This window comes from Myxine glutinosa, chromosome 12, assembly GCF_964187855.1.
Source record: "Myxine glutinosa chromosome 12, kmMyxGlut1.1, whole genome shotgun sequence".
Classification (NCBI taxonomy): domain Eukaryota; kingdom Metazoa; phylum Chordata; class Myxini; order Myxiniformes; family Myxinidae; genus Myxine; species Myxine glutinosa.
Genome location: NC_136272.1, coordinates 44,602,143 through 44,615,698, shown reverse-complemented (window position 1 = coordinate 44,615,698; position 13,556 = coordinate 44,602,143). Strand labels below are relative to the sequence as shown.

At 48.9% G+C, this 13,556-nt stretch overlaps 1 protein-coding gene across 6 annotated transcripts in view; it reads left to right on the top strand.

Moving 5' to 3' along the window:
• Window positions 1–13,556, top strand: part of SLC25A20 (solute carrier family 25 member 20) — a 92,818-nt gene that overhangs the window by 69,934 nt on the left and 9,328 nt on the right. The window lies entirely within an intron of this gene.

Genomic DNA, 13,556 nt, shown 5'->3' with positions numbered 1-13,556 from the left:
TGCCGATCTCGGCAATTTCACGTCTGTGCGTGAATTTTCTCACCTATTGCTCAAACCGAGTGTTAAACTATCGATAAAAATTCAATCAGATGGTGAATTAGAGTCGAGATAAAGCAGTGAGGGAGTCTCAATGGACTTTATGTTACAGGCCTTTGAAAATGCATTTTGTTCTATAAGCGGTAACTTTCATCGAATTTTCTTCCCGTTTTTTGCAACAGAGTCTAAAACCATGTCAGCGACTGTGAAAAATGAAATGAGAAATCGAATTAGAGTTTAAATAAAACTGTGAGAGAGAGAGTAAGAAACCACGGGCCTAACAAAAGAGGCCTCAAAGCTATGCGAGGAAACAAAATGGTGGTGATTTGTTTTTGAATCCCCACCCACGGACGGACAGAGACAGACAGACAGACAGACAGACAGAATCACCTACAGAGAATATGATATATATATTTATATATATATATATATATATATATATATATATATATATATATATATATATATACAGACTTGGCATTTAATATGGAATATTTTTTTTGTGGGGGTGAACTTACTTTTCAAGATGTCTTAGAACCAAAAGTTCATTGGAATTATGTTGAAATTATTCTAGATTTTGTTAATGTGACCTTTAAAAGAAACAAAAACCACATTTGACATTTCAAAACAAATAAATTGATCCTTGAAAGTTATGTAAGCTGATATCGAACTCAATTCGCGGACAGTACTGTGTTAAACTTCTGTACGTTTTCCAGAAGTATCTCTTTATTTTGCACATTAGCCAAATTTTTTTTTAACAAAAACAAAAGTTAAATTACGACTGGGATTACGGACAGTAAAATTACAGTTCAGTACTTCGTGTAACCCCCACGAGCATTCAGGAGAGCACGTACATGTTGAGGCATGCTGTTCACGAGATTTGCCAAGGTTTGGACAGGAATCGCTTGCCATGCAGTGACAATAGCCTGCTGCAATTCACGCACAGAGGTCGGCTGCTGGTCCAAGTGGTTGATTTGACGCGTTAATTCTGCCCACAAGTTCTCTATCGGATTCATATCCGGGGACATGGCAGGCCACTCCATATGCTCTACACCACGGTCAGCAAGAAAGTGTTAGATCATGCGAGCACGATGAGGCCGTGCATTGTCATCTTGGAAGACAAAGTTTCCTCGAAAGGCTGCACGAGCAAATGGAAGCAATGTTTCTTCCAGAATGGCCCTGTACTTGAACTGGTTCAGGTTTCCATTCAGAACAACCAGGTCAGTTTTTCCCCCTGCATGAAAAGCAGCCCAAACGGTCACCCCACCACCTCCAGCTTGGACTCTTGGCACTATACAATCTTTGTTGTAGGCTTCATGCACTTGTCTGCGCACTCGGACGTGGCCATCTTGGCGATAGACCAGAAATCTAGACTCGTCACTGAAGATCACGTGATTCCAGTGTCCTGGCTGCCATTGACGGTGCTCTCTGGCCCACTGCAATCGGCGCTGGTGGTGTTGTCTGGTCAGGCGTGGCTTTCTCAGGGGACGCCTGGCACGATAGCCTGCTTGAACCAGTCGTTGGTTGATTAGCCTTCTGGATACAGGCACATTTGTCAGTTGCTGCCACTCAGCCCTAAGCCGATTAGCTGACTTGGTACGGCCATTGCGGACTAACCGGTGCAGCTGGCGATCATCCCTCCTTCTGGTTCTGCGGGGACGTCCTGGCCTCGGTATTGGAGTAGGGACACCCCTCTGAGCATTTCGTTTCAGGATATTTGACACCTGACCTTGAGTGATGCCATACTGCCGAGCAATAGCATGCTGTTTCATGCCGTAATTTCATAAAGCCACCACTCCATGACAAACAGCATTGTCGAGTTGACGGACCATCTCCAGAGGAAGCGGCAATAACTTTTGGAGATGTGCAGCAGTTGTTTTCCACTAATACAGAACGCAACAACCCTTGTATACCCAACTGTGAAGCCAATCATCAAATGCACCTGTCCGTACATTTTGCCACGCCACCTGCGATATAATCCTGTTGTTGACTTCTTGCTGCGACAGACAATCAGTGACATGTTTCTTTTAACAAATAAATCACCAAAGTGTAAAAGAAACTCACCAGATTGATATACTGAGTTAAGAAAGTAAACGCAAGTCAAGAAAAAAAAAAATTCCATATTAAATGCCAAGTCTGTATATATATATATATATGTATATATATATATATATATATATATATATATATATATATATATATATATATATATACGTATATATAAATAAATATATATATATAGTTACGTTTGTAGGGGGTAGGCAGTGATCACCCTAGACCAGGTAGATTTGTATAGATTAGTGTGCTCCGATTGTCGTGAAGAAGAACCACCATGTAATAAGTAGGGATCCGGTAGACCGTGTGTTCGAATTAAGGTGTATCTTCGTCCCCATCATGAGGAGTGGGGTATGTTAACTAGCACAGGGATTATGGATAAATTATCCCTTGTACGTCGTTACCTCTGTATCTATTCCTTTGTTCCTTTTCACAACACACCTTAGACACGAATCCAGAATCCCACATTTATACGCCCTAAAATAAACCTACCGGAAGCGGCAGACGTTTGACCTTTCTCGTTCTGGATGCCATAGCGAACAGTCGTGATTGCTCCTCTCTTCCCCCTTCTCGGTTTTGGGTCTGGCAGTATAGTTGTGGGCCAGCATCTCCTCCTCATTCCCCTGTTTGTCTGGCGTCTGGGCATTGAGAGCGAACATTCCCTCTTGCGCCTCTTTCCAAAAGCGATAGCGGACGGTTGGGTTTCGCTCTCTGCACGGGGAGGCTTCATCGCGGGCAGCTGTGTTCCGGCATCTGGCTGGTGGTCGTAGGGCGGAAGAGCCGTGGACCGAGGGCTGCAGCTTTACACCAAGGACGACGAAGACAGGCGTGGCTGGGGGAGCGAGCTACACGTGGGCCGTTTCGCGCCAGCGGGCGCGGCCTAGTGAATGAAGGCATACTGAGGCCTAGCAGCGTGGGAGCGAGCGGATTTCCCGCCAACACCAGAGCCGCGTCCAGACTGCGCGCCAGGGGCCTGGATGATTCCTGGCGAGACGCACCAGCGCTCAGAGCTAAGTGCGCTAAATAACCACACACCTTAATTTTATCCACCATTTATTTTATACTTCGTCTGTGTTAGTGTCTGTTGTGGGGACGTCCCAATTTAGGAAATTATTTGACTGTGTTTTATTTTGTATTACCGGCATTCATCTATCTATAATTCCAGCAATCTCTGTGTGTCTGTGTGTCTGTGTGTCTGTGTGTCTGTGTGTCTGTGTGTCTGTGTGTCTGTGTGTCTGTGACCGCTGTTTCTCGACAACCACGGGTCCGATATACTTGAAACTTGCCAGGTATATTGCTGGGGACCCGAGGATGTGCCTTTTCAAGGTTTCATATTAATCGGACAATTACTTACCGAGCTATGTCCAAAAAACGCTTCAACCAATCAGAGAGCAGCGAGCTATCACGTGTGCCGAACGTGGCGATCAGACTCTGCCTCGGACGGCACATTTGACAGCGTATTCATTTATTTCACGTTGGAAAACTATGTTGCCGTTAAACTATGTTTTAAAACGAATTCAAACTGCGATTAAATTAAAACGATTCATCCTAACTGCGATTTGCGAACTTCCGGACAGTGACGACTTATCTTCCGGCAGCCAATCACAGAACGCTCTGTTGCGTAGGCGTGGCCGATGTGAGACGAGCGGAGCTGAGCGCGTTACGAGCTGACCGCCATTACGGTACGTAATTCGATTTCTTATGCGCATTATTTCTCCCAATTCAGTCAGAGCGAAGGGCGGAAGCGAAGAGCGTTGCTTTTTTTGTTTACGGGCGTACGGGCGGGGTAGAGCGTACGGGTAGCGTTTTTTTTTTTTTTTGGCCACGGAACGGGCACCCACGTACGGGCAATGCCCTAGTTTTAATAAAGCCGGCATTTTTGGACCTTTTAAAGCCGGTTTCGTGTGAGTTTATTTTTTTGCAGGTTTAAGGACTGCCGGTAGGATCCGTGCAGATAAGTGCTCTTCAGCATCCTCTTCGTCCTCCTTCCATTTCCCCCCCCCCCCCCCCCCCGGCGTGTATTAACTCCGCCACATTTTTAACTGAACACTTCGGAGTTAAAGCTCGCTTGGCCTTCCGTGCTACCCTAAGGTGTTCATCAAGGGTAGTCACACAACAACATATATATATCTATATATATATATATATATATATTGTAACGAATTTGAGAAGTGTAACGGTTTTGAAAAGTGTAACAATTTTGGAGGAAGTGTAACGAATGTGAAAAGTATGGTTTTGTTGTGTGTAACACCCTCGTAATGTAAATAATGGTCGCAGCCGTCCTCCTAGTTAATTCCATGAAACTTACACACAGGCCACGATATATCTTTTTAAATAGTTTATTTCCTTATTCCATGTAGGCTAAATATGTGTTTCCCACTAGATTGACTCTGCATTGTATCAAACGAAATAAGCGTAGGCCCCTTTCAATTTCCCCAATCATCTCCGCTCTCCAAAGTTCCTTTCAAAAGTGGTGCGAGTGGTGTTCAATCCCGCAAGCCGCCATTGCCCATGTGCTCATCTCGGAGAAGAGGGGGGTAGGAGCCGCCAACTCACAGGCGTGGCACGTCGTCATGATCAAAGGAGGAATCGGACAGCCCTAACAGCCAACCAGCACCGCGGTTAGCGACCCGGTAGGCGTGCCCTCGCAGCCGGCGGCTTGATTCCGCCCCGAGTAATAAAAGCGACTGGAAGGGACTGCTTCGGGAGAGGAGAGAAGAGATGACATGAGAGAGGAGAGAAGAGATGACATGAGGGAGGAAATGAGAGATGAGCTGTGAGCTGTGAGATGAGAGACGCTCCAAACCAAAAAGGAGAGATACTTGGAGAGGAAACAAGCGTTGGAGAGACGCGCTGAGAGGAGGGAGACGGCTCCACCAGAAGGAGAGGAGCAGGTGTGACCGAGCCAGCGCGTGACGTCCACAACACCAGCAGCGTCGACGCGACTGAGGGTTTTCCCGCCAAAAATGCGAAGAATTGGGAGCTGCTACCTCCAGCCCTGCCGGTTGCAGGGACCTGACCCTGCCTCCCTCTCCAGCAACCCACCTCCGCCATCCCTGCCTGCAATATCCCCCGTGTAAGTGTGAACGTCGTCTGTCCTAATCGTTGTCCTGGGGTTAAGTAAATTGAATAGTATAAGTTAACGATTCACTGTGTGACTGCTTCTTCCATCCATTGCTTGTAGATAACTTTGGTCGCTCCTTCTTTTTGCTTGTGTGTGTATAATAAATCTGTTCTTCCTCCGTACTCTGTCTTCTTCTCTTTTCCTTCTCTTTCGGTCGCTTTAGAGGTTTCCCGATTGAATATCTGTGGTGCGATCTGGTCAACGTTGGGGGAGTCGGGCCAATCGGGGATCCTGTAACGGTTGCGGTTGGACCATCCGCTCGGCCCATCATAACATCTAAACCGCAACTGTAACAATTGGTGTCTGGGAGTGGGATTCGAGGCCCGAACCAAATTTTTAAAACGTGTAGAAAAAAAATAAATTTTTGGTCAAAATTACGAGCTGCCGAAATTTTGTTTTATAAAACCCGAATTTTGAGGTCGCGCCATGGACAATCAAGGCGATCGGATGTCGGTGGGGGAGATAGACGGGTTAGGGGTAACCCAGGACTTAGGGGAAGAAAGGGAGGAGGAGAGCAATGAGGAGGCGGTTGAGGGGGTATCAGACGCACAAAATGGCGTCCTCGCGCACGAGGTTGCGGGCGCGCAAAATGGCGCCTCGCACATGGCTACGGCGGCCGCACCCGCTGCACAAGTAGGAGGGATGGCCCAAATGCAGGCCCTCATGGAGCAATTTATGGTACAAATGCAGGCGTCCCTCAACCTGCAGAAGGACGATATGAGGGCTAATAGTGAGCAAATGAGGGCTGATAGTGAGCGATTGGGTGAGCGATTGGAGGGCCAAATGGGGGTAATGAGGGACGAAGCGAGGGCTCAGAGTGAGCAATTGGGGGTAATGAGGGACGAAGCGAGGGGTACCGGTGAGGGATTAGACAAGAAATTTGGGAAGTTAGACAATAATTTTGAGGGGTTAGACAACGGGATAAAAGAGGTGAAAAATGGGTTAATGGGGTTAGAAAATAGGATGGAGGACAAATTGCGGGAAATAGGGGAACAATCTGCCAGGAAAATCAAACGAATGGGGAACCAGATAGAGGAGGTGCAAATCGGGTGAGAAAGTAAACTGGATGCTCAGAGGGATGAATTGGGACAGATGAGGGTGGCATCTACAAAAGAGATGGAGGAGATACGACGAGGTGTAAGTGAGGAGGTTTCGGGGCTACGCGAGGAGGTAAAGCGAGGTGAGAAGCGTATGGAGAAAGAGGTGAGAAATGGGACGGCAAAGTTACAAGGGGGAATAGAAGATCTGACGGAGGGAGTAGAACAGCTGACAGTAGAACAAAGGGAATTAGCGGACCAAGTGGAAAAGAACACGGCAATAATCGGGGGGTTAAAAGCGACACAAAAAGACATTAAGAACGAATTAATAGCGACACAGAGGCAATGTCAGACGGTACGTGAGGGACTGACAATGAGGGTGGACGAGGTGACAGAGGTAATGGAAACGAACGACCGGCAGGTAAGGACGCACATAGAAACGGTCACGGTAGCCTTAGAGGACGAACTTGAGGAGACGCACCGGGAAATAAAAGAGGTGAAGCAAAAATTAGAGGAAGTGGAAGAAGAGGTGAGTGAAATTAAGAAGGGACAGACAGAAACTAAGAGGGAGATAAAGGAGGAAGTCATGGAATATGTACAAGGTCGGTGCTCAACTCATAATGTGATGCTCACTAACCAAATAAAGAGTTTGCAGGTGGCAAAAGAGGTGCGGAGACGAGGTGCCAAGGTGAGTGGCGATATAATCGGAAATGTACATGATGTGAGGAAAGCTTCAGTCGGCTTGGGGGTTGATTTAGACCCGGGTGTTCGTGAGAGGCCGTTGGTGAAGTGTGTGACAGGTCAGGTGTGCGAAAAAAGAGGTGTGCGAGAATGTCCGACCATGGGGTGTGTGAGGAAAAAGTGCGCGCCAACCAGTGAGTGTGCTGTCAAGAGTGAGTCGGTCGTAGCGCGTGTGCGAGGGAGCACATGGAAGCGCGGTGTGGCGAGTGTTACGGAGGAAGTAACGAAAGAGTGTGCGCAAGAGGATGCACGAGAAAGGTGTGTAACGGACAGGTGCATGGGGAAAGAGTGCGCTGTCAAGAGTGAAGGAGAATGCACGCCTGTGGTGAGAGTTACAGAGGATGTAACGAAAGAGTGTGCGCGAGAGGATGCGCGAGAAAGGTGTGTAACGGACAGGTGCATGAGGAAAGAGTGCGCTGTCGAGAGTAAGGGTGAGTGCGTTGTCAAGAGTGGTGGTGAGAGTAGTGAGAGTGGCACGGAGCGGGAGTTGGTTGTGACAGGTGAGCGAGGATGCACACCTGGAATGGTAGAGCGTGTGTGGGAATGCACACTTGAGTTGGTCATGAGGCACGTGGTTGGGTGTGCGGGTGAGAGCACACCTGTGATTGTCACAGAGGAGGTGACCGAGGAGGGGGCGCGAAGAGGTGTGTTGGTGAGGTGTGCGAGCGACGAATGTGTGCCAAGGTGTTCGGTGGTCAGGTGTGTGACCAAGTCTGTGAGCGGAATGAGTGTACCGAGGTGTGTAAGGAAAGGTACGAGGAGCATGGGAACAGCTGGAGGTAGTAGCAAGAAAGGGGTAGCGTATGCATGTAAGCATCCAGGTGAGGCATCGACGGTAACCGGGTTAGCGGTTAGAGCGACTTATAGCCGAATCGGGCCCTCGGTGCGTGCCGGGCTTCGCGTGCCGCGAGAACCAGCGGGGATCCGAGCCACGGCGGGTTCGAAAGGACCGCCGTACGCGATCCACGCTGGGCCTCGCTTGGAACGGCCGCGTCCGTGCTCCACTAGGCGGAGCGGGCAGCTCGATAGGAAGGGTCGTCATGGCGACCACTTTTTGTTGAGACGTGCCGGCAGGTCGAGATCGGGACATTGGATGGTCCACGCCGAGGTGGTGCGTGGGATCTCGGCCCGGGTAAGCCCCCGTCCCTGCCACGAATGCGGGACGTATCCAGCCGCTGGCACAAAACAACCCGCATTCATTGCTCGGCTGTACGAAGCCGGGCTGTAGACGTGAATTGGCGCACCGAGAGGATCTAATAAGTAGACGGGTGATGAGGTTAGTGTTTTGGACCCAAAATTAGAAAAAGGCAAAATTTGATGATTGGTACGGTGATTGGCAGATGATTGGCAAAATTTTTGATTGGCTGAAATTCGGTGTGCCAAATTGATAGTAGGACCTCCCCGATGTGGTGGGATGGCAACTCTGTCATCCCTCACAGGGGGCGGGGCAAAGGAGCACTAGGTTTATGGGGTTGATGGCAGTGAAAACTAGCCCGGGTGGGTTAGGATATTGTGTGTAGGGATCTAGCGAAGATGACATTAGGTAACGTTAAGATTAGTTAGTGACTGATACCTGTAGTGGGGACGCAGGTAGTTTAGTGTGGATGATAATGACGTGGGAGCGCAATAGTTTAAAGGGGCGACTGGGAAGCGCAAGTTTCAGAGGGGAGTAGTTAGATGAGATGATGCCGTGTGTTTGAGGATTGAACAGGTGTGATTGCACAGGTGTGCAACTGAACAGGTGTGTGGAGCAGTGTTTGAGTGATAGTAGTGGTGATTGTGTATTGTGATGACCAAATGGTCCAGGAAGAAAGGAGGGTGCAGGTGGCACCAGGTGTGAGGGCACAGGTGTGCAACAACAGGTGTATGTGGCTGTGTGGAATAAATGGTAGTGTGGAATAAATGGAGTATTGGAATGGATGGTCGTGGAGTGAGTATGGTGGAAATTGTGGAGTGGAGTGGATGGTGCGAAGGTGTGAATGGGGGAAGAGTGGACCCCCATCACGGATACCCGGGGCGGGTAGTGTAAGTGTTAGGTAGAGGGTACAGGTAAATTGTGGTTGGATATTGGCATCTGTGGTGCGGGTGAAAGAATGGTCTTTGGATGGGTGCATTAGTGTTGTGGAAATGGCTGGGCGTGTAGCCTGTTAGTGTGTGTAGTTGGTTGGGCGCTCCACCACTGTGAGGATGTCGGCCAGGTGAGGCCGCAGGTGGGCTCTGGGAGCCGGTAGTAGTTGTTGTGGATGGGGCCCGAGGATCCGGAGGACCGACCCGGGTAGCCCAGTGCCAGAGGGCACCGAGTGGGGTGACAGAGCCAGGAGGGGTCTTCCCCAGTTAGTTAGGTTAGGGTGAGGAGCTAGGTAAGCTCGGGTGGCAACTACAGTGGTGGAGGTGTGCAGGTGGGTAGACCTGCTGGGAGAGCTACACGTCGCAGCCCAGAAATTGTGCGAGGGCACCGGGAGATGAATCGGGGGAGTGAGACCCCAAATTGAGAAGCACCACAGTTTGGTCAATGGGAATTGGTTTTTAGAACCCATAGTGTAAGTTGGCCAATGGATTGGCAGGGATAGACCCCGGGTAGTGTAAAGTGTGTTAAAATCATTTAGAGGATAGTTAGGATGAAGGATCTCCTCGCACCATCTGCATCCACTCACCTGAGGTGACAGGTACTCCGCACCATGCCATGTTTAATTATTTTTGATGCAAATGTTTTGGATTGTGAGACGCATCATGACGTGGGTGTGACATTGTGCGTAATTCCATCTCTCCTTCCTTATGAGGATTGATGATGAATTGATGATGGCAAATTTTGAAGTAGAGGGATTGGAGACGAATTTGGTGTAGAAGGGAAAGATGGGGAAGACAAGGCGTAGTGACGAATTTGTAAAGGTGTAAATTCTTGTAAATATGGGGTAAGGGCAAGGGTGTAGTGTAGGTGACAGGGGGGGTGACGTACGGTAGGGACGAGTTTTTCTCACTTCGCTCTCCGTACGCACTTCACCCTGCATTGCCTTTATTGACGTGTACCCTTGTGACCTTACCCCTCGCTCATTTGTCTTCCCCCCTTTTGTCTCCCACTTGAGGACCTGTGCGCCATTGGGTGCCGAGGGGAGCGTGCGTGAGATGGCCATTGTGCGCACGAGATTCTCAGAACCAGCATGCATTGCGTTGATGTACCACTTTATGGACCGCTGTTCTGCGGCCAAGTACCACTTGATGGACCCCAGGTTCTGGGGCAGGGCACCTCTGTTGGAGACCGGCCATAGTGGCCAGGGAATCTTGCTTGCGGACCTCGGTAAGGCGGCACCTATGCCAAACAGGTGGACCACCCTTAGTTGGCCCCTGAGGCCCTAAATAAAAATGGACACAAGTTGTGCTTTTTATTATTTCCAAGTAGGCCGCATGAAGCCAGAAGACGTCGGGAAGAACATCGGCCCAGCAGAGAAAGAGAAGACCACCACCAGTTGTTTTGTTGTGTTTATTATGAACAGTGGTGACTGTGCACCGAGTGGTGCTTTTGGTGCTTTGGTGGTGCTTTGTGGTGCTTTTGGTGCTTTGTGGTGCTTTTGGTGCTTTTGGGTGCTTTGGTGGTATTGGTACTGGTGCATCGATGCAATGCGTGCTGTCTCCTCCACTCCCAACAGGAATTTCTTTTTCTTGTTCCCTAAAAAGAAAAAAAAAACACAGGTCCTGGGTTGCGTTGTAAATAAGAAATAACGTCACTGTAAATAATGCTCCCCACCGTAAATGTATAGTTTGAGAACAATTCCGTAATTCGGTTATCCTGTGGGCTTGAGTCTGTTAGACAGGGTGCAATGCAATAGGGGGACATACTTATTTGTGTTTTAAGATTGTCACACTCAGGGTCAGGTTAATTGTAGAGGGAATTACACCTACGTGTTACACTAAGTTAAAGTTTTGTAGGCCCGAGCACGGGCCTGAAGAAAGGAGGGTGCAGTGTAACGAATTTGAGAAGTGTAACGGTTTTGAAAAGTGTAACAATTTTGGAGGAAGTGTAACGAATGTGAAAAGTATGGTTTTGTTGTGTGTAACACCCTCGTAATGTAAATAATGGTCGCAGCCGTCCTCCTAGTTAATTCCATGAAACTTACACACAGGCCACGATATATCTTTTTAAATAGTTTATTTCCTTATTCCATGTAGGCTAAATATGTGTTTCCCACTAGATTGACTCTGCATTGTATCAAACGAAATAAGCGTAGGCCCCTTTCAATTTCCCCAATCATCTCCGCTCTCCAAAGTTCCTTTCAAAAGCGGTGCGAGTGGTGTTCAATCCCGCAAGCCGCCATTGCCCATGTGCTCATCTCGGAGAAGAGGGGGGTAGGAGCCGCCAACTCACAGGCGTGGCACGTCGTCATGATCAAAGGAGGAATCGGACAGCCCTAACAGCCAACCAGCACCGCGGTTAGCGACCCGGTAGGCGTGCCCTCGCAGCCGGCGGCTTGATTCCGCCCCGAGTAATAAAAGCGACTGGAAGGGACTGCTTCGGGAGAGGAGAGAAGAGATGACATGAGAGAGGAGAGAAGAGATGACATGAGAGAGGACATGAGAGATGAGCTGTGAGCTGTGAGATGAGAGACGCTCCAAACCAAAAAGGAGAGATACTTGGAGAGGAAACAAGCATTGGAGAGACGCGCTGAGAGGAGGGAGACGGCTCCACCAGAAGGAGAGGAGCAGGTGTGACCGAGCCAGCGCGTGACGTCCACAACACCAGCAGCGGCGACGCGACTGAGGGTTTTCCCGCCAAAAACGCGAAGAATTGGGAGCTGCTACCTCCAGCCCTGCCGGTTGCAGGGACCTGACCCTGCCTCCCTCTCCAGCAACCCACCTCCGCCATCCCTGCCTGTAATATCCCCCGTGTAAGTGTGAACGTCGTCTGTCCTAATCGTTGTCCTGGGGTTAAGTAAATTGAATAGTATAAGTTAACGATTCACTGTGTGACTGCTTCTTCCATCCATTGCTTGTAGATAACTTTGGTCGCTCCTTCTTTTTGCTTGTGTGTGTATAATAAATCTGTTCTTCCTCCGTACTCTGTCTTCTTCTCTTTTCCTTCTCTTTCGGTCGCTTTAGAGGTTTCCCGATTGAATATCTGTGGTGCGATCTGGTCAACGTTGGGGGAGTCGGGCCAATCGGGGATCCTGTAACGGTTGCGGTTGGACCATCCGCTCGGCCCATCATAACATCTAAACCACGATCCGTAACAATATATATATATATATATATATATATATATATATATATATATATATATATATATATATATATATATGTATATATTGTTGCGGAGATGAGGACTGTATTTTTTTGATTGTGTGCTGTACTATTATTATTATTGGTTATTCTGCGCCCCCCTACCTCCGGAGCTGTGTAAAGGTGAAAGGGCATCCCATAATTAGTCCACAAGCATACATGCCAGCCAAGTAATAGAATACCCCTGTTGATAGTTATCTCTTATTCTGTGTTCTAGGGTAAGGCTGTGTCTCCCATTAATTGAAGTACTCCATTGCACCAGTGAAAGAGAATAGATCCCCTTTCATTCCCATCCCCAAAACCTCCATTTCCTATCACATCCCCTTTCGTCATTGCTGAGCCCTCGATTCTCAATTACCTCCCCTCCAATAACCGCCATTGACCACGAGGCTCGAGTCGGGGAAGAAAGGCGTGTCTCCACCTCGTCATAGAGGGGAAGAGGGGCGTGCCCGCCCGTCGTCATCCAGGGCGGAGCCCGAGGGTCGCGCGACCAACCAGGGCCGAGGTGAGCACCCCGATGGGCGTGTCCAAAACGCCGGCGGCTTAATCGCTGGAGGCGCTATAAAAGGCGCGCACGGAAGTGAGTTGTGAGTTGGTCTGAGTTGGTTGAGAGTCGGTCGTCAAGTGGAGAGTGGTGAAGAGTCAGTCAGTAGAGGTGGTGGTCAAGTGGTTGCGTTGGTTGCGGTGAGGAGTCGGTGGTAAAGAGTGAGGGACCAAGAAAGAGTTGAGGGTTTGGACCAACGAGTCAGACAAGTCCTGGGAACGCAGCGGAGGCCGCAGCAGCAAGAACACCCACAGCCACTTGGGGCCTGGACGGCGGTTTGGAGCAGGACCGTAAAGGAACGGTGGCTGCTAAACGCGCCGGTTGAGCTGCAGGACCCCCTTGGACCTTTCCTCTCCCTCCAGCCATCCACCTCCTGCCTTTCCACCCTTCTTGTGTACGTGAGTTTGTTTTGTTTGTTCTGTCCCTGGGTATTTAATTAAGTCTGTAGGTAAGCTAAAATTTGCACTGTGTCACCTGCGTCTTATGTGTTGTAAATAAACCTTGATTGCTCCTTTTTGCTTGTGTAAATAATAAATCCAATTACTCTTCTGTCCGTCTTCGTTTTATTCCTTTTCCTCTTTGCATTCGTCGTTTTAGTCTTTTCCCCTCGTTGAGCAGCTGCGGTGCGATCCGGCCAAAGTTCTGGGTGAATCGGGTGAGTCAGGGATCCTGTAACGGTCGCGGCAATACCACCGCTCGGTAAATAACATCTTAATCCGCGATCAGTAACAATATATAATTGTATATA